Source organism: Rhamphochromis longiceps, linkage group LG22 (assembly GCF_057381845.1).
Source record: "Rhamphochromis longiceps isolate RC_006_pf linkage group LG22, R_longiceps_female_GT1.1, whole genome shotgun sequence".
NCBI classification, from domain to species: Eukaryota; Metazoa; Chordata; class Actinopteri; order Cichliformes; family Cichlidae; genus Rhamphochromis; species Rhamphochromis longiceps.
The window spans coordinates 2,927,518-2,951,163 of record NC_140577.1 but is presented as its reverse complement, the minus strand read 5'-3'; the positions used below and the strand labels follow the sequence as shown (position 1 = coordinate 2,951,163).

Genomic DNA, 23,646 nt, shown 5'->3' with positions numbered 1-23,646 from the left:
AATGTTGAAAAATTATTATAATTGACATTAAAGAGCAGGGTGTCATCTATATGTTTAAACAGAGTTCATCTAAATAAAGTTCAAATGAAGATTTACTGAAGTTTGATTAATGAACTATTTGGCAGTGAAACTGATGAAGCAACAAAGCAGAGAAGAGTCTAGAAGCTGGTGGTGGCAGAGGTGAAGCAGGTGGAGACTTAGCTGAGGATCTCTAATTGTCAGGATGAGGTGGAGATCAGGAGTCTGAGAGTTAAAGCACACAAAACAGAGGCTGAGTAACTCACAGAAGGCAGCGAGACAATAACTGGACTCAAATAATGACGACAGAATTGAGCTCGACAGTGGACATGATGTTAAGATGTGTAAAAACACAGGAATGCAGGCAGATGAGAGACTACAGGTCTGCTTTAATCAACTTATATAGAAGTTAATCTCTTCTAGTGTTCACAGCAAAATGAGAGAAACTCACTTCACTAAACCTCTTTAAAAAAGACAAAGTCCACAGTCTGTCAGGAGGATGATCACATCTTATTTTCAGTGGTTTCAGATTTAGGTAGGACTTTATATTAATGTCACACTTTTAAGCATTAGTAAGATATTATTTGAAAGAGAAACATTTTAGTTCTTTGTTCTGTCTACATTAATACTTTGGAAACTGACTAAATAACTTTAGGTTTTTACAACAGTAACAGTGATTCGTTTGTGCTGGAAATATCCAAATGAGGCTAAATCTTCACTGAACACATCCCCTACAAACACTGTTATAACAGCCTGCTTGATTTGTTAATCAGCAGAATATCAGAATATTATAGACACTAGTTGTGATGTGACTACAATGATTTTCTGGATTTGTGTGATGAAGGACTGCAGCTGAGCTCCACAGAAGGATCAGTTTAATATTTAACAGCTTACAAATAGAAAAGAGCTCGTGTCTTTTTATCTGAACTCTCAGTTTCTCTAAAGTCTATTTTCTCTCTCTGGACAGACTGTCTATTATTATAAATGTAGAAACTAAGAATGAGTCAGACTGATGGACTACTCTTGTAAGGAGAATAATGCAAACTAAAACTACATAATAATTTCACAACCTTTAATTAGGGGTATAACGCGGCATGAGATAATATAATAATCTCACAGTGTACACAAATGAAATTCCACAGTAAATATTAAAGTAATCGTTCCTCCCAGTCTTTTAGTTTGTTCTGCAGCTGTTGCTTCAGATCAGTTCCTCTTCAGCTGAGAGGTTTTTGTACGACAGATTTTCACTGTGTAAACAGAGTGTTTGTTTTTCAGCCTCAAATTTATGTTTAGATTATTTAAATTAAACTTTATTTTTTATGTTGAGCTGTATGATATTTATTGATTTTATTTTCATATATTTTAACATGAAGGTCGTATTTTACTGATAACTGTTAAAATTTAACAAATCAAATTCAAATTCAAATTCAAATTTTATTTGTCACGTACACAGTCATACGCAGTACGATATGTAGTGAAATGCTTGGACAACTGCTCGTGACCTAAAGAAAACAAAAAAGGAAAAGGCTATGAATAAGATAGGAAATAAATATGAAAAATTAAAAGGGGTAAATTTAACTAGGAAGGAATAAAATATAAATTAAGGTTAAAAATGAAATAACTGTACAACACAAATTAGAATGAAGGGTAAATTTAACTGGGAAGAATAAGATAAAATATATAAATTAAAGTTGAAAATAAAATAACTGTACAACAAAATACACAATACACAATATAGAACTATATAAGAATGTATGAAGAAATCTAAATCTAAATAAATATATACACAATAACAGCAGCTGTACAAGTATTAACTGGAAATGAAGAATATAGTGACCAGTGTTGTGCAAAAACAATGTCCAGAAAGTCCAGTGTGTGTAAGAACCATATGTGTGGGTCAGTACTGTGTGGTGGTGTGATTGAGAGACCGTATCGCCTGCGGGAAGAAGCTCCTCCTCAGTCTCTCTGTGTTGGTCTTCAGGGAGCGGAATCGCTTTCCTGACCTCAACAGAGAGAACAGTCTGTTGTTGGGATGGCTGAGGTCCTTCACGATCTTCCTGGCCTTGGTCCAGCACCGCCTGCTGTAGATTGAGTGCAGGTCAGGGAGCTCGGAGCGGATGGTGCGCTCAGCTGACCGCACAACCCTCTGTAGAGCTCGTCTGTCCTGCATGGTGCTGTTCCCGAACCAGGTTAAGATGTTTCCCGCCAGGATGCTCTCTATGGTGCACGAGTAAAAGTTCCTGAGCACCTTGGAGGGCAGTTGGAAGTCTCTCAAGCGTCTGAGGTGGTAGAGACGCTGTCGGGCCTTTTTCACCACGGTGTTGATGTGACAGGACCATGACAGGTCCTGCGTGATGTGAACTCCGAGGTATTTGAAGCTGTCCACTCTCTCCACTGGGCACTCGTTGATGACGGGGGTCTGGTAGTTCCTCTCCTGCTTAGTGCTGAAGTCCACTATCATAGATGATATTATGGTGGTTCTAGTATGGAATGGAGGTCAAAGGTCACAATGAGTTTTCTCTATAACTATTCGACTTGTTGAACATGTTGACTGATTTTTACTTAATTTTTAGGGAAAAGAGAAAAAGAAACTATTTTTAGATTGGAAGAAAATGTGTGTGTGTGTGTGTGTGTGTGTGTGTGTGTGTGTGTGTGTGTGTGTGTGTGTGTGTGTGTGTGTGTGTGTGTGTCCTCAGTGAACTGTATCAGTCTCTGCAGTATCTTCCAGCTGCAGCAGTCACTTCAGTTTCTGTTCAGTCTGACTGAGGGAGGTTTTTGTACGACTGTTTTTCACTGTGTGAACACCCACTGACTGTTAATAACATGAAGACTCTGACAGTAATAAACTGCTGCATCTTCAGCCTGGACTCCACTGATTGTCAAAATGAAATCAGAGTCTGATCCACTGCCTGTAAAACGATCTGGAATCCCTGATTCTAGAATGTCAGCACCATAAATGAGCAGTTTAGGAACTCCTCCATCTTTCTGTTGGTACCAGGCTAAATAGCTAGAGAGAAAAACATCCTGACTGGTCGTACACTTGATGCTCACAGTTCCTCCCACAGCAGAGCTCACTGCTCCAGGCTGAGTCACTGTGATCTGTCCTCTGGACTCTGAGGACACAGAGACAAAAACATAAAGCAGCTTCATGGTTTTGTGGGCTTCATTTCAGAGGGACAGATGTTGATAGAGGAGAGCAGTTTGATTCTCTGGACTTTACCTGTGAAGCAGCAGCAGAGGAGAGTCCAGATGAGGACGCAGATCAAAGTCATGTTTTTGATGAGGAGGATTTCTGTGGCTTCTGTTGTGATGAAGGACAGCTGTCAGTCATCCAGTGTTCAACTCTCAGGACTATAAACTCTCCCAGAGCACTGGAGCATGGTGCTGCTGATGCAAAGTGCCTCTCTATGGAAATCATCTGACTCTTTTGTTGTGAGTCAATTTGCTGCATTGACTTGGAACCAGTTGTCCTCTTAGAGTGAAGGGTCACTGAAAATGTATTAAAGTTGCTCTAGTTTTGAACTCCAGCTGTTTGAGTTACACCTGAATTCTGCTGCGCCTTTGCTGTGTGCCCTCATATATCGCCCTCCCAAGCTTAACAAGGATTTTATCAAAGAGTTTTAAGGTTTTATGGCTGGAATCGTTCTTAAATTTGACAGTTTTTTAATCCTTGGTGATTTTAACATCCATGTCTGCTGTGACTCTAAACTGTTGGTCAAGGACTTTTTTAAATATTATTGACTCTTTTAACTTGACCCAGTGGGTTACTGGTCCCACGCATGAAAAAGGTCACACACTGGACTTGGTGCTCTCCCACGGGTTGGATGTGTGCATCACGGAAATATCCGAGTTGCGCATCTCCGATCATCTTCCTGTGTTGTTCACTCTAACACTGCGCTGCTCGATGGATAAGCCGTACGTCCCAGCGTGCAAAAAGCGAGCGCTTAATGCTCTAACAGCTCCCGCTTTTTCTGCTGCCTTTATGGACTCTGGAATAATGAACTCCAACTGTAAGAGTGTTGAGGACCTTTCGGACATTCTTCATTCTACCTGCACTGATATCTTGGACTCTATTGCTCCGCTCAGGACTGCGCGCTAAGCATTTATCAGAGCCGTGGTTGAATGAACATACGCGCTCCCTCAGACGTGACTACAGACGCGCTGAAAGGAGATGGAAAAAGGACAGATTGTATGTTTCCCTACAGATTTTAAGGACTCGTCTTTCTGCTTACCAAGAAGCTGTAAAAACTGCAAAGACACAGTTTGTCTCAAACTTAGTGTCAGTAAACAGTCACAGGCCTCAGGTACTTTTTAACGTTCTTAATCGCTTTCTTAGTTTATGTGCTAATTCTGGAGTCACTTCTTCACCAAGTATGTGCGATGATTTTTTAGCATTTTTTAATGACAAGATCCTATCGATCCTGTCTCGTTGTCTGCTGCCTCAGATCAGAGTCCTTCTCCTGTGTGCTCAGCTGTCTTAGAGCAGTGTGATCCCGTCTCCCTTAAGGACTTGACCGCGGTAGTTAGTAACCTAAGATCATCACACTGCCACTCTGATTGTCTCCCCCGAGCTTGCTTAAAAGCACTTTTAATACTGTTGGGCCTTTCATCCTGAGATTAATTAATACGTCCCTTGCTGCAGGCTGCGTCCCAGTTCCAGTTCAGCCTCTTCTTAAAAAACAAAACCTGGACCCAACTGTTCTGTCCAACTACAGGCCTATCTCAAAGCTTCCTTTCCTATCTAAAGTCTTGGAGAAAGTGGTCTACCTACAGTTGCAGGCACACCTTGATTTTAATATGATCTCTGAAAAATTTCAATCTGGTTTTAAATCACTACATAGCACTGAGACGGCACTTTTAAGGATTTTTAACGATATTCTTTTAACTCTGGACTCTGGCAGCCCTGCTGCCCTTTTATTGTTGGACTTGTCAGCAGCTTTTGACACGGTCGACCATGACATCCTGTTATCACGGCTAGAATTTCATGCTGGCCTAAAAGGATCTGCCCTACAGTGGTTTCGGTCCTATTAGTCAGAAAGGTTTTTTCATGTCAATATGGGCCCCCACAACTCCAAAATAGCCCCTCTTAAATACGGTGTACGTCAAGGCTCTATTTTGGGTCCTGCCCTGTTCGCACTCTATTTGTTGCCATTGGGCTCCATCTTCTCGCGGTGCAGCATTTCATTTCATTGTTTTGCTGATGATTTGCAGATTTATCTACCTTTAAAAGCAGGGTCAGACCATCCGCAGCTCTTATTACGCTGCCTTGACGATGACAAACAGTGGTTGTCATTACATTTTTTAAAGCTAAATGAAAATAAAACTGAGGTTGTTATTTTTGGCAACTTTAATCATATCGACAGCACTCTGGGCGCCCTTTCCTCGTATTGTAAAACACATGTAAAAAACCTCGGTGTCTACATTGATGGTTCTTTTAAATTGAATAAGCAGGTGAGTGCAGTAGTTCAGTCCTGTTTTTTCCGTTAAGACAGCTAGCCAAGGTAAAGCCATACCTTCCGGCTAACGTCTTTGAGCGTGTTATTCACCTTTTTCTTACTTGCAGATTGGACTACTGCAATTCATTGTATTATGGTCTAGATCAGGCCACCATCCATCGTCTTCAGATGGTTCAAAATGCTGCTGCTCGCCTGCTAACTGGTACCAAATGGAGAGAGCATATAACCCCAGTTTTAGCTTCTTTACACTGGCTTCCTGTCTCCTACAGGATCCAATTTAAACTTCTACTTTTTGTTTTGAAGTCACTTAATGCCCGAGCCCCTCCTTACCTGTCTGAGCTCCTCTCTGCCTATGCTCCAGGAAAAACCACGAGGTCTAGCTCAAAACTAATGTTGTCCATCCCACGGACTAACCTCAAATCCCGTGGTGATAGATCCTTCTCTGTGGCAGGTCCCAGACTTTGGAATAGTCTCCCCTTAAATATTAGATCTGCACAAACACTTGAGCAATTTAAATCTTTACTAAAGACACATTTCTATGCCCTGGCTTTTAACACACTATGACCCAAGCATTTTGGTCTTATTTGAATTAGTTTAGTTATTGTTTAAATTCTTTTACTGTCCTTTTATTGTTTTTTACTGTTATTATTGTATTACATTGTTGCTTTTTAATACCATTTTTATATTGTTAAGCACTTTGTGCAGCATCGGCTGTTTGAAATGTGCTATATAAATAAATTTGACCTTGACCTTGACCCCAGCCCGCCGCCTCTCACCAGGGGCAACTCCAGACTGAGACAGAGTCCAGCCCCTCTCCAGGAGACTGGTTCCAGAGCTCAAGCCATGCGTAGAGGTGAGCCCGACTATATCTAGCCAGTACCTCTCAACCTCACGCACTAACTCAGGCTCCTTCCCCACCAGAGAGGTGACATTCCATGTCCCTATTGCCAGTCTTGGCAGCCGGGGCTCAGTCCGCCAGGGCCTCCGCTCCTGGCCGCCACCCGGCACACAATGCACCCGTCCCCTATGGCACCTCCTGAGGGTGGTGGGCCTGCGGGAGGATGGGCCCATGTCTCCTCTTCGGGCTGTGCCCGGCCGGGCCCCATGGACTAAGGCCCGGCCACCAGACGCTCGCCCTCGGGCACCCTCCCCGGGCCTGGCTCCAGGGCGGGGCCCCGGTAACCCTGATTTCCTGCAAAAATCCATGTCACAAGTTATAACACAGCCCAGGGTGCCGCCGGTGTGTCGAGCCGCCTGTGGGCCTCTTCAACCGGTGGGGGAGATTGTCACACCTTGCAGGAGCTTTCCTCCCCTCAGCCAAAATGATCACAAAATTTAAAAAAGTATAAAATATGCTTTAAAATGTGAACATCTGTTGATCCTGTTACAGTCCCTAAATTTATGGCTCAAAGAATGAGAGGATGAGATGAGATGCCACAAGGCTGCTGCTGGTCTTTTAATAAAGCTTTTAATAATGGGGATGTAGCTCCTCCCAAAAGGACAGACGGAAGCAAAAGGAGGAAGAAAACCATGAAACGTTCCAACAGGGCCAACAGGTTCCAACAACATAAATACTCTCAAATCAGCTGTGTTAATGGAAATATTTATAACTGTCAGTATGTACTGATAAATTAAATTCAAATGTAGTAAAAATATAATATAGAGCAGGGGTGCCCAATCCCGGTCCTCGAGAGCTACCGTCCTGCAGCTTTTAGATGCATCCTTGTTCCCACACACCTGAATCAAATGAATGGCTTGTTATCAGGCATTTGCCAAACATGATGGCATGCTGAAGAGATCAAACCATTTGATTCAGCTGTGTTGGAGTAGGGATGCATCTAAAAGCTGCAGGACGGTAGCTCTCGAGGACCGGGATTGGGCACCCCTGATATAGAGCATGTACCTAAAACACTTCAGAGACACGTTGCCTGAAGTTTTTGCTTTAAAGATGATTAAATGATAATCATAAATATTTGTGTTTCTGTAGAACTTAAAGCAGGATGAATTAGTCATTAGTCTTTTGAGTTTCTAGCTTTCATAATTCAAAGATCAAATATTTAAATGATTGTTTTCAATCGTTGCTCGTATCGATATTCTCTGTTTTACAGATAATTAATTGCAGCAATAACATTTTATTTTGAGCATGAGGAACTGATGAGATTAACATTTATAAAATGTTATTATAACAAAATTTAAAAACTATTTTTAAAATTATCAAAATATTTTATCAATGTAAAATAATGTGTGTTTCTGAGCAGCTGTCAGTTCAGATGATCTTTTTTCTCAGTTCCTCTCCAGCTGTGTGAGGTTTTTGTACAGCGTTGTATCACTGTGTGAACGGCCAGCTGTTACACTGCTGACAGTAATAAACTCCTGCATCTTCAGCCTGAACTCTGCTGATAGTCAGAGTGAAGTCAGTCCCAGATCCACTTCCACTGAAACGATCAGAAACTCCAGACTGACGGCTGGCAGCAAGATAAATTAAGAGTTTGGGAGATTCTCCGTCCTTTTGAAGGTACCAGTTGAGGCATGAGCCGACACTTGAACTGGCTTTACATCTGACAGAGACAGTCTGTCCAAGAACAACAGACTGAGCTGTAGGAGTCTGAGTCAGGACTTGTTCTCCTGATGAACCTGAAAACATGAAAAAGTGGAGAAAAGTTATTGAGATGATGAACATCCAAACATTCGAGGATCATTTCTCTAACATGGAGAACAGATGGAAGAAGGTCAGTGCTGCTGGTTTCAGAGTTTCTCCATCAGAGCAGAACATCATTGTGGTGAACCTGGCTGCATGCTGAAGCAAAGTTTTCACAGAGAGTCTCACCCTGAACAAGGAGCCCCAGGGTGGCCAGCAGTAGAGTCAGTGACATCATCATTGTGCTGCTGGTGTGTGAGTGGCTCTGAAAGGCCTGGACAGCCACTGATCAACACTGGCCTCTTAACAGCTGTGAGCAGAGAGGCAGGACACATATGCAAACACAGAGTCAGTCAGCTGCAGCTGTTTCCTTCTCAGTGCTGAAGCCATTTCCACTTTACATTATTACATATTGAGGACATCGAATGTTCTGACAGTTAATTGTAGATTATAAAAAAATGCTTTGCAGTTTTCTACTCTGGTCTTTTCACAAGTCATTAGTAACAACAATATGTTTTTTCCAGTTTGACACAGGTGTTTACAATGTGGAGATGTGAATAGAGAAACATACCACATGAAGTGATGCTGAGATCAAAATAGATGATAAACTCCAACCATCAGTCTTGGACATTTGCAAAAGCTGTAAACATGGAAGCCGTGTGAGTTTCTCCCAAACAAAAACCTTTGTGAGCTCAGATTTCCTCTGGTTTTTATTGTGATGACTGTAACTGTAAGTTTTTAGTATTTCTCAGCGATAGATGTGTCTCCACCTGTGAGTAAGATCAGGTGTTGTGAATGAAAACTCCACCTCAGCTCTTAGTGGTGAGATTCAGAAATCAGAATCAGATTGTTCCATCTGTAATCTCAGTTTGATCAAATCAAGTCTTTAACTGACTTTTGAGCAGAATCAGATCCGAAGAAGCTGGAGAAGTTTCATGAAGATTATTGTTTTTGATTCAAGTCTTCACATTTCAAAGATACAGCTGTAAATGATATTTTCCAGAGTGAACCTGAGGTCAAAGTTCACTAAGCATTTTCTCATTCTCTGTCTGACGGCTCCTTTCAAGTTTTGGCAAATCAGATAAAAGGTGAGAAAGTAACAGACTGTGAACAGCAGTCAGTGCAGTTTCTGTTCAGTCTGTTCTGTTTTTCACTGTGTGAACACCCACTGACTGTTAGAACAGTGAAGACTCTGACAGTAATAAACTGCTGCATCTTCAGCCTGGACTCCACTGATGGTCAGAGTGAAGTCAGAGTTTGATCCACTGCCTGTAAAACGAGCTGGAATCCCTGATTCTAGAGTGTCAGCATAGATAATGAGACGTTTAGGAACTCCTCCATCTTTTTGTTAGTGTCAGAACTGGTCATGGTCTGCTCTTTGATGAACTCTAATGGGTTTTAGAGGCAGAGGATATTTAGCCTTTTAATGATTTGATTTAAATGTCAAGAAATAGAAGAAAACAAAATCCAATCCCACCTGGATTGTGACACTTTTACTGGTGGAGTGAATTAAATAATACTATTCACAATTAAACCTGGACATATTGGAAAAAAGCAATTAAAAAAAGAATGATTGGAATCTATGTGAAGGACTGATGGAGACTTCTTATCTTTACCTGTTTCCAAGTAATACAAACTTGATGATTTGATGCATGAGAGGGAAGTGAAACAAAGTGAGAGCGAGTGACTGTCGGCGCAGATCAAAAAATTTAAAAAACACCTGACAGAAACTTCTGGAGTCCCAGTGTGCTGCAGAAAGACAGTTCATTGAATTCAATGCAAACCTGTGGATGAAGGTGGGCTCTGTGAGGTCACCCAAGGCCTCCTCACACTAGAGTGATTTAGGAGAGACCAGTGTTCCCAGTTGAAGTATTGTTTTACACTCCTGCTTTCAGTCTGCAGTTTCTAACACTGTCACGCTCCAGATTCATCCATAATGTCGATGTAGATGGCTGCTGTAAGACTTTGAAATAATAAATATCTTTCATATGTGCAAAACTTTTGACTTTGTGTACAATAGTAGCAGTGGTTAAATTATTAGTTCTAAAGGAAAAATTCAGTCATCACAGGTCATTTTTTATGTTTTAAGGACTGTTTACAAACTTCTCACGTCCACTTTTATTTTATATTCATTCAGATTATTTCCTCATGTTTCTCTCTGAATATTTGAATTTAAAAAAGTCCAAACAATAAAGATACTTTAGTCTTGGTATCAAAGAGCAGGGCATCGCCTTTATAAAGGGATTTAGAAAAACAGCTGCTGTTAATATTTAATAAATCAACTGTGGTCGTGCATATTTCGTTTGAACTCATAATTTTAGTCATGTGTTTTGACATAAAATGTAAACTAGAAATATTTAATTAAAGGCCAGTGATGATTCATTTATGTCTTTAAAAATGCTTTATATTTGACTCTGTACTGAATTATTAAATATCGAATACACTGATGAAAACTTAAAAAATTTAAAAAAATAATCCCTTTTTTCTCAAAACAGAGCAGGGAAGAGCTGGAAAGTTTTTTTTAAAAAGTATTTGATAAAAATGTTTGAAAGAGATAAAATTCGATTCACTCCACACTGGTTTAATATACCAAATGTAAAATATATGAAAAGCAAATATTCAAAATCTAAACTGAAATTATTTCAGTGTTATTTTTGGTAACTTATCTGTTCACATTGTAATATTTCCACAATTAAAAAATGTATATTTTATGGTGTATTGTGTAACTACAGCTGTTGATCAGTTCCTCTTCAGCTGTTTGAGGTTTTTGTACGGCGTTGTATCACTGTGTGAGTGGGAAGCTGTTATGCTGCTGACAGTGATAAACTCCTGCATCTTCAGTTTGAACTCCACTGATGATCAGAGTGAAGTCAGTCTGAACTGCTGTTGCCCGAAAACGATCTGGAACTCCAGACTGACGATATGTAGTATCATAGATCAGGAGTTTAGGAGCTTTTCCAGATTTCTGAAGGTACCAGTCAATGTCATCACCTATAGATGTACTGGATTTACATCTGATAGAGACAGTCTGTCCTGGAACAACAGACTGAGCTTTGGGAGTCTGAGTCAGGACGATTTCTGCTGATGAACCTGAAAACATGAAAAGAGGTGAAGTTTAGAGAAAGATGATCAAACATTAGAGGATCATTTCTCTAACATGGAGAACAGATGGAAGAAGGTCAGTGCTGCTGGTTTCAGAGTTTCTCCATCATAGCAGAACATCATTGTGGTGAACCTGGCTGCATGCTGAAGCAAAGTTTTCACAGAGAGTCTCACCCTGAACAAGGAGCCCCAGGGTGGCCAGCAGTAGAGTCAGTGACATCATCATTGTGCTGCTGGTGTGTGAGTGGCTCTGAAAGGCCTGGACAGCCACTGATCAACACTGGCCTCTTAACAGCTGTGAGCAGAGAGGCAGGACACATATGCAAACACACAGAGTCAGTCATCTTTCCTCGTCATGTGACACGTTCGTCCTTTAGTTAGTGCAGTGCTTCTTTGTTTTAACTTGCATTTTTATTTATTCAATTTGCATTCACTAATTAAAGATATTTCAGCACACAGGAACATGTATATTTACTTAAGTATCCAAATCTCCACAATGTTTTATCATTTTACGTTTAAAAGGTTAAACTTGACCAATTTTTCTTTTCCAATTTCTTCCATCATTTACTTTCAGAGAGTGTGTGATGACTCATGCTGTGGTAGTCATGAATATAAATAATTATTGAAACATATACATAAATGCATTAATTGTTACCTTTCTTGAAAATGTATCAGCCCTGATACTACAACCCCACACACCACTGCCAATCCATAACCTAGTAAAGACATAGTGTCGATCTGCAGGACCAGCACCCCAATACAGCAAGTCTGGATCAGCTCTCTGTTTAAAAAGTTCTCATCTCTGATCCTATCCTGACGTTTAACAAAACTAAATAGAAAAAGGTTCTTTTGTCTGTTTTGCTCTTTTAAAGAAGACTCTTTCTTTAGTTAATCGATTTTGTGAGCCAAAGATTTCCCAGCTGTTGAATATTAAAAAGCTTTCTCATGCTGTCAGTGTCATATCAATAAATATAAAAAAGCCAAGATTTTACTGAAGAATGCAGAGGAAGATGTAGATGCTTTTCATAAATGAAGACTTAAACAACATCTATTATATTTGTTCTGAGTGATCACTACTGTCATTAAACTTTTCAATCTTGAGTTGAGTGAGCTTTTCCAAGATGACAGGAGGAACTATGTGTCACGGCTGAGCAGCCGGTGTGTTTGTGGAGTGGACCCAAGTGCACCACAGAAGAAGAGAGAAGTTTAAACAAAAGGCGAGCCCTTTATTTGGCTGGAAAAAACCCCACAGGAATAAAAAACAAGGCAAAGCATACAGGGGGAGTAAACTAAAAGTACAAGCTAAACTGGGAAAAGCTAGACTATGTCAGCTATGACAAAGTGATATGAATATGATTAGTAGGAGCATGCAAGAAACTATGATGAGAAAACATGAACATGGCCTGAACAGAATGATGAAATACGTACTTTTAACCTGACCTGATGTGGGGGACGGAAAACAGACCTAATACCCACAGGAGGTGATCAGGGAAAGTGGAAACACTTGGGAAAACAGCTGACTGGAATACACATAATGATGCCACAGGGAAACAAAACACCATGAACATGGGAATACTCGACTCTTCAAAGTAAAACAGGAAACTTGGAGAGACATAGACATGATAACATATGATAGACTAACACAGAAGACAGGAAAAGACTCACAAACAAGGAGACTTAGGTGGTAACACAACTAGGCTAAACTTCAATTAAACCCTAACTAAGCATAACACCACAAGAACTTCATATATTTTAATATAACCTAAGAAATCAAAAATACTAAATAAACTCAAAACACAGGGTCACAGACTCAGCCCCTGACACTAGGGATCAGTTAATGCTTTAATGAGGATGGAAATTATGTGAAACTATGTGTTTTACAATCATTAGAGCTTAATCTAAATGTCAAGGAGATTTTGGGCCGATGTGTTACAGAGCTCTCCGTCTGCATGATTTGGGAGAAAGGGCCTCATCCCTCCAGTACAGTTCAAAGTCTTTGAGAATCAGTGCCAAGGAGCACTGAAGATGATCCTTTCAGTGGCAACTAGACACTAGTTTTAAAATGTATATATATATATATATTCAGTTTATTGGAGGCAAATATGTCTTTATGTACTTTTCAGTATTTATGGATTTATCACAATTAACCTACACTGTATATCACGTGAAAAATGAAAAACAAAAGATATTTGAGGGAATCAAAAAGGTCTCAGTTTATACTGACACATATTAAATCAAGTTTAAAATTCCATTTTAAATTGATGATTTCATTATTGATTGATTTGATATCATCAGAGGAAGAAGTCCCATTTTCAAAACTCATATATTCAAAAATAAAAATATATCTTCTTTAAATGTTTAGCACTGCAATAATTTCATTTTTTAGATCAGTTGGTAAAACTGAAAAGGAAGGAGTGAATGATTTTGTTGAGTTTGTTTGTCTCAGAGTCAGAGAGCCGTGTCTCTCTACAGTCAGAGGTTTTTGTACGGCGCCTCAATGAGTTTGTATCACTGTGGTACACGTTCGGTGGAGGAACCAGACTGGAATTTGGAAGTAAGTTAAACTTAGAGCTTTTTTAAATATATTTTTTCATTCCTTTCATTTCCTTTAATATTCAGCATACTAGGGAACAAGCTATATTAACGAATCATTACTTCATGATTTCATAATATTTACTGGCCTATGAACAAAGTTTGCTTTTAAAACGCATATTCAAAAACTCATAACATTTTCTAATGAAAGCCTAGGATGTTTCATAGTATTAATTATTATTTGTGGTTCTGATGATAAAGTTGTATTTTGAGGGCTTGTAGGTTTAGTTCAGTCTGACAGAGTCAGAGAGCCGTGTCTCTCTACAGTCAGAGGTTTTTGTACGGCGCCTCAATGAGTTTGTATCACTGTGGTGGACTTTTGGTGGAGGAACCAGACTGGATGTTGGAAGTAAGTTAATTAAACTGTGTTTATTATTAAATGTTTTATTATTTTCTTTTATAACTACTTGTTAGGCTGCTTAGATGAGAGAAAAGTATTTTTTTTAAATAATTTAGTGTTTGATGTTTGTCCTTTTTACTGGACTAATTCAGATGAGCTCTGCGAGTTTCTCTTGTTTAATCTACATTTCTGTCACAGTAAAATATTTGTAGACAAGAGTAAACTTCATCATCTTATGATTAGTTTGTAAATTTCCACCACATCAGCTGCTGTTTGGATGAGTTAAAGTTTGCTTTCTGATGTTTTTATCGTGTCAGATGTTTCAGATTTAGTTTGAAATCATGTGAGCTGTTCAATAACATTTCAAATCTGTATGAATGAGTAGCTGCTCTGTGCTTGTGTCCACTCATTTCTTCAGTCGTCCATGATTTAGACTTCTAATCATTTTAAAGCCAAACTTCTGCTTTAAATGTTTCCACATCTGCTTCTTTTATTTCAAGTGTAGTTTGAACATATTTCAGCTCAAACTGTGTGATGATTCTCTCTGTGCTGATATGCATGAGAGGTTTCTGAAAGGGAAGTGAAACAATGTGTGAGTGAATGACTGGTGGAGCAGAAAAAACACCTGACAGAAACTTCTTAACGGAGAAATTCAAATTGTGGTTCCTGTCCTCTAAGCTGATTGGTGTTTCCTAGGTGATACCCGCCCCGCCCTGAAGGTGCTGGGTCCCTCCAACAAGGAGCTGGAGCAGGGGAAGGCCACGCTCATGTGTGTGGCCAACAAGGGCTTCCCCTCAGACTGGAGTCTGTCCTGGAAGACGAGCGACAGCAGTGGCAGCAGCAGCATCAGAGGGGAGGAGAGCAGGACTCCTGGAGTGCTGCAGAATGACGGCCTCTACAGCTGGAGCAGCACCCTGACGCTCACTGCAGACCAGTGGGGGAAGGTGGGCTCTGTGACCTGTGAGGCCACCCAGGGCTCCCACACTCCGGTCTCAGAGATACTGAGGAGAGACCAGTGTTCCCAGTCCTGATGTCAATCACTGAGTCTTTCATGCTGTTTTTCCTCTTTCTCTCTGTTTCTTTTTGTTTGCAGATTTTTAAAAAAGCATCAAACAGTCATGTTTCCATCTCATAATGACAACAATCAGAGCAACAATCTCCTCTAGTTTCATCCTTTTGTGTCTGTTGTAAAGCTGATATTTCAAACTCTTAAAAGAATAAAAATGTACCAAGAAAACATGTTCTTTGACTCTGTGAGTTTAATAAATGCACATTAAAAAATTAAGATTTTGTAATATTTGTAAACCAGACCAAAATAAAAATGTAAACAGACACATCAAGTGTAATGTGCAGTGAAAATGGTTAAATATATTTTTTAATCCACATATTAAATATTTCTCTATAAGATGTTGAGGTCATGTCAACCATAGATTATCTGTGTGCTCTTCATAATTTCTAGTCTCAAAGCTGTTTTATGATCTACATTTTAATCTGATCTAAAACCTAATAAGTAAAATTAAAGAGCAGGGTGTCATCTGTATGTTTAAACAGAGATCATTAAAAAAAAGTATAATTGAAGACTTAATAAATTTTGATTAATGAACTATTTGGCAGTGAAACTCTGATGAAGCACCAAAGCAGAGAAGAGTCTAGAAGCTGGTGGTGGCAGAGGTGAAGCAGGTGGAGACTTAGCTGAGGATCTCTAATTGTCAGGATGAGGTGGAGATCAGGAGTCTGAGAGTTAAAGCACACAAAACAGAGGCTGAGTAACTCACAGAAGGCAGCGAGACAATAACTGGACTCAAATAATGACGACAGAATTGAGCTCGACAGTGGACATGATGTTAAGAACAGACTAACAGAACAAACACAGGAATGCAGGCAGATGAGAGACTACAGGTCTGCTTTAATCAACTTATATAGAAGTTAATCTCTTCTAGTGTTCACAGCAAAATGAGAGAAACTCACTTCACTAAACCTCTTAACACAAGACAAAGACCACGGTCTGTCAGGAGGATGATCACATCTTATTTTCATTGGTTTCAGATTTAGGTAGGACTTTATATTAATGTCACACTTTTAAGCATTAGTAAGATATTATTTTACAGAGAAACATTTTACTTCTTTGTTCTGTCTACATTAATACTTTGGAAACTGACTAAATAACTTTAGGTTTTTACAACAGTAACAGTGATTCGTTTGTGCTGGAAATATCCAAATGAGGCTAAATCTTCACTGAACACATCCCCTACAAACACTGTTATAACAGCCTGCTTGATTTGTTAATCAGCAGAATATCAGAATATTATAGACACTAGTTGTGATGTGACTACAATGATTTTCTGGATTTGTGTGATGAAGGACTGCAGCTGAGCTCCACAGAAGCATCAGTTTAATATTTAACAGCTTACAAATAGAAAAGAGCTGCTCATCAGTGCAGAAACACTGACAGCAGTATTTGTATTTCTAATGACAGCTTGTTATATTTTACAACTTGGATTAATATAAAAATCTTTAATGAGCAAAAACAACATTTTTTTTCTTTGTGGACCTTCCAGCTACGTCTTTTCATCTGAACTTATTGTTATAAATGTAGAAACTAAGAATGAGTCAGACTGATGGGCTGCAGAGAACATCAGTCATCTAAAAATAATGTTAATGTGTTAAACATCTGGAGCCAGTGTTGTGTCTGTATTCTGTGACTCATTAAACATTTATCTTTTTATTCGGGGACACCACTTCATTTCTTTTTTCATGTTACTAACAACGTATTCAATAAGTTTATGAATGTTAAACTGTGAGTGCACACAAATGAACTTCCACAGTAAATATTAAAGTAATCGTTCCTCCCAGTCTTGTAGTTTGTTCTGCAGCTGTTGCTTCAGATCAGTTCCTCTTCAGCTGAGAGGTTTTTGTACGACAGATTTTCACTGTGTAAACAGAGTGTTTGTTTTTGAGCCTCAAATTTATGTTTAGATTATTTAAATTAAACTTTATTTTTTATCTTGAGCTGTATGATATTTATTGATTTTATTTTCATATATTTTAACATAAAGGTCGTATTTTACTGATAACTGTTAAAATTTAACAAATCATAGATGATATTATGGTGGTTCTAGTATGGAATGGAGGTCAAAGGTCACAATGAGTTTTCTCTATAACTATTCGACTTGTTGAACATGTTGACTGATTTTTACTTAATTTTTAGGGAAAAGAGAAAAAGAAACTATTTTTAGATTGGAAGCAAGTGTGTGTGTGTGTGTGTGTATGTGTGTGTGTGTGTGTGTGTGTGTGTGTGTGTGTGTGTGTGTGTGTGTGTGTGTGTGTGTGTGTGTGTGTGTGTGTGTGTGTCCTCAGTGAACTGTATCAGTCTCTGCAGTATCTTCCAGCTGCAGCAGTCACTTCAGTTTCTGTTCAGTCTGACTGAGGGAGGTTTTTGTACGACTGTTTTTCACTGTGTGAACACCCACTGACTGTTAATAACATGAAGACTCTGACAGTAATAAACTGCTGCATCTTCAGCCTGGACTCCACTGATGGTCAGAGTGAAGTCAGAGTTTGATCCACTGCCTGTAAAACGAGCTGGAATCCCTGATACTCGATTGTTAACATAGTAAATGAGCAGTTTAGGAACTCCTCCATCTTTCTGTTGGTACCAGGCTAAATAGCTAGAGAGAAAAACATCCTGACTGGTCCGACACTTGATGCTCACAGATCCTCCCACAGCAGAGCTCACTGCTCCAGGCTGAGTCACTGTGATCTGTCCTCTGGACTCTGAGGACACAGAGACAAAAACATAAAGCAGCTTCATGGTTTTGTGGGCTTCATTTCAGAGGGACAGATGTTGATAGAGGAGAGGAGTTTGATTCTCTGGACTTTACCTGTGAAGCAGCAGCAGAGGAGAGTCCAGATGAGGACGCAGATCAAAGTCATGTTTTTGATGAGGAGGATTTCTGTGGCTTCTGTTGTGATGAAGGACAGCTGTCAGTCATCCAGTGTTCAACTCTCAGGACTATAAACTCTCCCAGAGCACTGGAGCATGGTGCTGCTGATGCAAAGTGCCTCTCTATGGAAATCATCTGAACAAGTTTAAAGGCACAATGTGAAAAAGTAAAGGTCTGGACTTCACTACATGTTTTTACAACATTCTGTACGCCACGCAGATCCTGATGGGTTCTGAAGAACTACTAACTGATTATATTTGAAATAAGTTCATTTAACAGTTGCTCTTTGCTAAGATGTAGAGAAGTAAGAAATTCATATCTTTTCTGAATTCCTTCATTCATGTTTGAAGTATTAAATATTTCATGGAAAGCATTTAGTCAGTGACTTTATGTACAGTGGTGGGTCACACTTACATTTGTACAGTTACATTGATTCAAATAACTTTTTGGAGTAAATTCTACTTGCTGGTGAAGATCATGTGACCTAACTGAAAGCTTCACAGTGGGAATACAATAGACTTTGTGGAGAAAGTGTTTTCTAAACCACTTGTAAATGTAATATCCATCCATATTATTAGTATGAATGCAGTTATACTCACTGTATGTAAAGTACTATTGAGTGAGACATGCTGTTTGACTTATTGGAAACACATTTTTTAGTTAAGCGTAACATTTTATTGGTTTTGTTTGCGATGTTGTTGGTTATTAAAGTTTCTGATGACAATGTCAATTTCAAAATGTTGCTATAGGAGACCATTCAGATGGTTGTGATCCAAAATTAAATATGGTTCAAACATCATGATACAACATGATTTCCTCCAGTACCATCCACCTCCAACAAATGTTACAGTTTCTGTCAGTTTGCTGCAGTTCTCAAATCAGTGATGCTTTTCCCCAATTAAATTAGCCTTTCTCATTGTTTTATACACACATACACACTGCTGTTGTTTCTACACTAATAAAGGGATTTGTTACTTCATTGATCCACAACTCACAGCTCACAACTGTCGTGATCGGGCTGTGTCCAGGCAGGAATTGGACCCAAACGCAAACTCACTGGAAACAGGACTGAACTCAAAGTGGCAGCTTTTATTGCTGAACAGAAAACTCCACAAAACCTAAACTGGGAAGAATCTAACAAAACACACACAGCATGAGGAAGATCACGGCACTGTAGTAATCAATCAATCAATCAATCAATCAATCAATCTTTACATGAGCCAGGTGAGGAAACACTATCACAGGGAGCCGTCTGCACCGGGAGCCTCCAGGCTGGGCAAAGAAGCCCCCCAGCCAGGCTGAGAATGTGTCGATGATGTGAACAGAACACACATATAGTTTAATGAGTATTATTTTGCTTTTCTCCATTTCATCAGTTTTGTAAATTAAAAAAAAAAAAAATATATATATATATATATATATATATATATATATATATATATATATATATATATATATATATATATATATATATCAGATTAGATTTTTGTTTCTGAAAACAGTTTTAAACTTCTCATTAGCTGTCACAGTCCGGGTGAGCTGCTGGTAAATTTCCACCATGTTCTCCTGTGTCTGCCCCTGGGCAGAGCCGTCATCTCCTCACATGGAGCCAATCTGGAGCAACCTACTCAGGATATTTAAGACCAGCGTTGCCGTCTCTTCACTGCTAGTTTGCCAACTTACCCTCGGTGCTAACAGGCTACCATGCTTCATGCTCCTTGCCCAAGTCTATGCACTCGGCCATACTCACTGCAGTTTCATGCTCCGTCTCCTGGGAAGGATTTCAATATCACACCTGCTGCCCTCTTCCCACTGCTTCTCACAGGATCCCTTGGAGCTCAGGTCAGCTCATCTTAACTTTGTTCAGCTCACCTGGACTGTTAGGTTTTGTATTGTTCATTGTCATTTATGCTTAGAAATATTTACTCATATATGCTTAGAAGTATATAATCATTTGTAGATTGAAAGAATGTCTCATCCTAGGAGGTCTGTAACAACTCTGTGTAGCATGAAGAGGGGAGTGCGTTCACTCCTCTACAGAGTGTTCTGGCATAGATCACACACCTCCTAGGAGAGGTCGTATCTTCTCTTGCTGATATATGATATAGCAAACACACGTATATCTGTTTGAGTGTAAGAGCCTTTTGTTTAGATGGACCCGCTAGACGTCCTGGCACCAGCTTTGGGGAGTCTTCACAGGGTCACATCTTGACCTCACACAGATCTCTCACACACACAGATCTCTCTCTCTCTCACACACACACACACACACACACACACACACACACACACACACACACATACACAGGCAAGGTACTCTTTGTGTGTATGTAGACGTCATATGTTAATGAACCTATGCATATTCATGTAACCTCAATAACAGAACAGTGGTACGGGAGAACGGAGAGAGCAACTGGGGTCAAGCGAAGGAACGGCGTTTGTCCGGTCTCTCCCGTGCGCGAGAAACATGAAGAACTTTGCCTACTTGTGTCTTGCTTTGCTGTGTAATTATATTGTCTTCAACATTCCAGCGGATGGGTTCAAGCTACAAACCTATCATGGACCTTCACCTACTCCCCTCAAAGTACCGCCAACTCCACCTGCAACATAAGCCATACTCCTCTTTAAAATTCAATCACACCTGGAGAAGTCTGTGAACCCACTAACCCCCTTTTCCTCTCTCCCTCTTGATCACCACGCCACCTTAGGCCAAGGCTGGACTGGGACAAAAAAATCGGCCCGGGCATTTTGACACCCTGGGGTGCCTCTGTTAGTGCGCCCCAGGGTGGCTGTGGCTACAATGTAGCTGCCATCACCAGTGTGTGAATGTGTGTGTGAATGGGTGGATGACTGGATATGTAAAGCGCTTTGGGTCCTTAGGGACTAGTAAAGCGCTATATAAATACAGGCCGTTTACCGTTTACCGTAGAGACCGGCCCACCAGGATAAAGATTGAAAATGTGACGTCATTCAGGGGTAAAACCGCAAAGGATTCTGGGAACTTGTGGCAATCGGTACTAGCGCACGCAGGCTTTCAATTGAACTCAGTTACACAGCGATAAAAAGAAACCCAAAAAAATGCCAAGAAGCTGTTGTATTATTAACTGCAATAGCCGGTCACATGACAGCCACGGGAAGCCGACGGGTAAAGAGATCGTTTTTTTAATCGGATTATGTCGTTGAAGAGAAATTTTTTAAGCCATGTTTCCGAAGTAAGAGCCGACGGATGGTCTGGATATACCAAATATATCGTCCCAGAACACTCCAGCTCACATGTTAGTCTGCTCCAAGCATTCCCACAAAGGTCAGAGTTTTGTAGTAGTTAATGCGTCATTTTTCTTAACATAATTGGTGATATAGGTTACAAGCAAGTCTGGCGCTGAACAGAAATTGTCGCGCTATGCTCCTTTGTTTATTGTGCATAAATAGTGAATTATCCTGACACAATATTGCGTTTCGCTTCTGTTATTATGGTACACTGACAAAAACATATACTTTTATTCACAGGATAAAACAGTTGTTTTGTATCACTAATTGTCCAGTACGATTACAGCATACAATATTATTGTCACTGCTACATTTCTGTGATGCTACCAGAGATTATTTCCACTACTAATTAATTACCGTTGAGCTCAAAGGTTATATTAATAAACGGTTAACGAATGTGTATTTATGACGACGATTTGTGAGACTGGTAAACTTACCTTTGTTCAGACGATGGTCTTTCGTTCTACACGGTGCATTTCAAGGTCCTGTACCCATCCGTCGGTAAACTGTACCTGGGCTTGTTGCAGTGACCTGAAGTTACTAAAAACTTCATGAGTGTATGCACTCACTCCAAGAACCGTATAATTATAAATCTGAGCGTGGTGAAAGTTGGGCAGCACGCTAAAGTCTTTTGTCCACTCTGTGTGCTCGTAAGGGTCTGACCCTTTCAGTCCTTTGATTTTTTCCTCGTATCTTTTCTTTGGCTTTTCATCAAGTCTGTCTTTGTACGGACCGGCATTGTTCTCCTTTTGTTTTTGTACATTCCTTTTTTTGGGAATACAAGAAGGTATTGGAACCGGAGAATGAACGTTTTGCGGTGCTGCAAATGCTTGCATTTGATGCGGTACTTGGATTGTTTTGCCACGAGTTCCCGGCATGCAATGCGCGAAAATCACATGATTGCCAAACAAGGGGGAGGGTGCATCCGGCCTCCTCGGCTGTAATTGGTCCAGCCCAGAGTCGATCATGACCAACTGGCCAATCCAACACCTTTCATTATATATATACCCTTCCTAAAAAAAAAAAAAAAAAATCCATCGGCCCATAAAAACAAAAAATCACCAGCAGCCCACCGGGCAAATGCCCGGTATGCCCGATGGCCAGTCCAGCTATGCCTTAGGCCACCACGCTACGTTTTCTTGTCAGGAATCCCACGTCAAGTATAACTCTGTCACGATCCTGGGTCTTATGACCCAGTGTTTTGAGTTTTAGTTCATTTTGATGTTTTAGTTTATGTAAGCCCTTCAGGTTCCTAAGTTCATTTGTTATCATGCTTAAGTGTTTCTAGTTCTTATTATTTCCCCCTCGTGTTTCCAACTATGGTAAATCTCCCCTGCTTTTCATGTGTTTCATGTCTGTGTCTTACATTGTGAAGTTTGGGTTGTCATGTCTACGTCTCATTATGTTTCCTGTTTTATTGTGAAGAGGTCTGGTGTTTCTGTGTTCATCGTGTTCAGTTTTACTCTTCCCCTGTGGCGTTATGTTCATGTTGATCTACTGTGCCTTTCTGTTCCATGTTTCAGATCCCTATGTTCTGTCTCCCCCAGTCTGTTAAGTCCACATGTCTTGAGTTCCGTCAGTGTGTTTCCTGTTTTACTTTCACAGTCTGTTCTATGTTAATGTTTCTAGTTTTGCTTCCCTTGCCTCGTCCTGCTCAATTACTCTCAGCTGTGCTCTCCTCCTGTGGCTCATTCCCCCTCGTTATCCCTCAGTGTATTTAAGCCCCATGTTTCTCTTTGTCAGTGTTGCGTCCTCCATCATAGCTGTGTGCTTTTTCCCCTGTGGTTCTTTGTGCTTTAGTTTTCCCAGTTTAGTTTATTTTGTATTGTTTTTTCGTGTCCCACTTCACGCCAGCAATAAAGCTGTGTTTTTTGAGTTTACCTTTTGTCTCTGTGAGTTTGCGTTTGGGTCCTCTCCTGCCTGCCACACAGCCGAACTGTGACAGAAGGACGCAACCAGACAATGGACCCAGCAACTCATAATCCCTCCGCTGAACTCCGGGAGGACATGATCTATGCGGTGGAGTTTCTATGCCAGGAATGGTTTGCGCTGCCCTTTGAAGAGTACCAGGAGGAGTTAGCCATCCGTCTGCAGAGGATGGTTTCTGGACTTCCCTGGCTATTTGGCACGCTAAACCCTCTCATCCAGGACTTCCTCGTTTCCACCGTACACATCCGCCCGGATCGGCCTCTCCACTATGAAGACTCGGAGGAGGTTCAGCCCGGTCCGCTGGAGGATTCGCGGGCTGGCACGTCTCCTCCCCCTCCTTCCCGGAGAAAACGGCGTTCA

At 40.3% G+C, this 23,646-nt stretch overlaps 1 pseudogene across 1 annotated transcript in view; it reads left to right on the top strand.

Annotated features, from left to right (window-relative positions):
- The first annotated feature begins 13,632 nt into the window (after positions 1-13,632).
- LOC146643092 (Ig kappa-b4 chain C region pseudogene) overlaps positions 13,633-23,646 on the top strand; it is a 137,350-nt pseudogene continuing 127,336 nt past the window's right edge. Inside the window, exon 1 of the transcript XR_014909418.1 lies at positions 13,633-13,768. The product of XR_014909418.1 is annotated as an Ig kappa-b4 chain C region pseudogene (transcript). The remainder of the gene's footprint in view (positions 13,769-23,646) is intronic.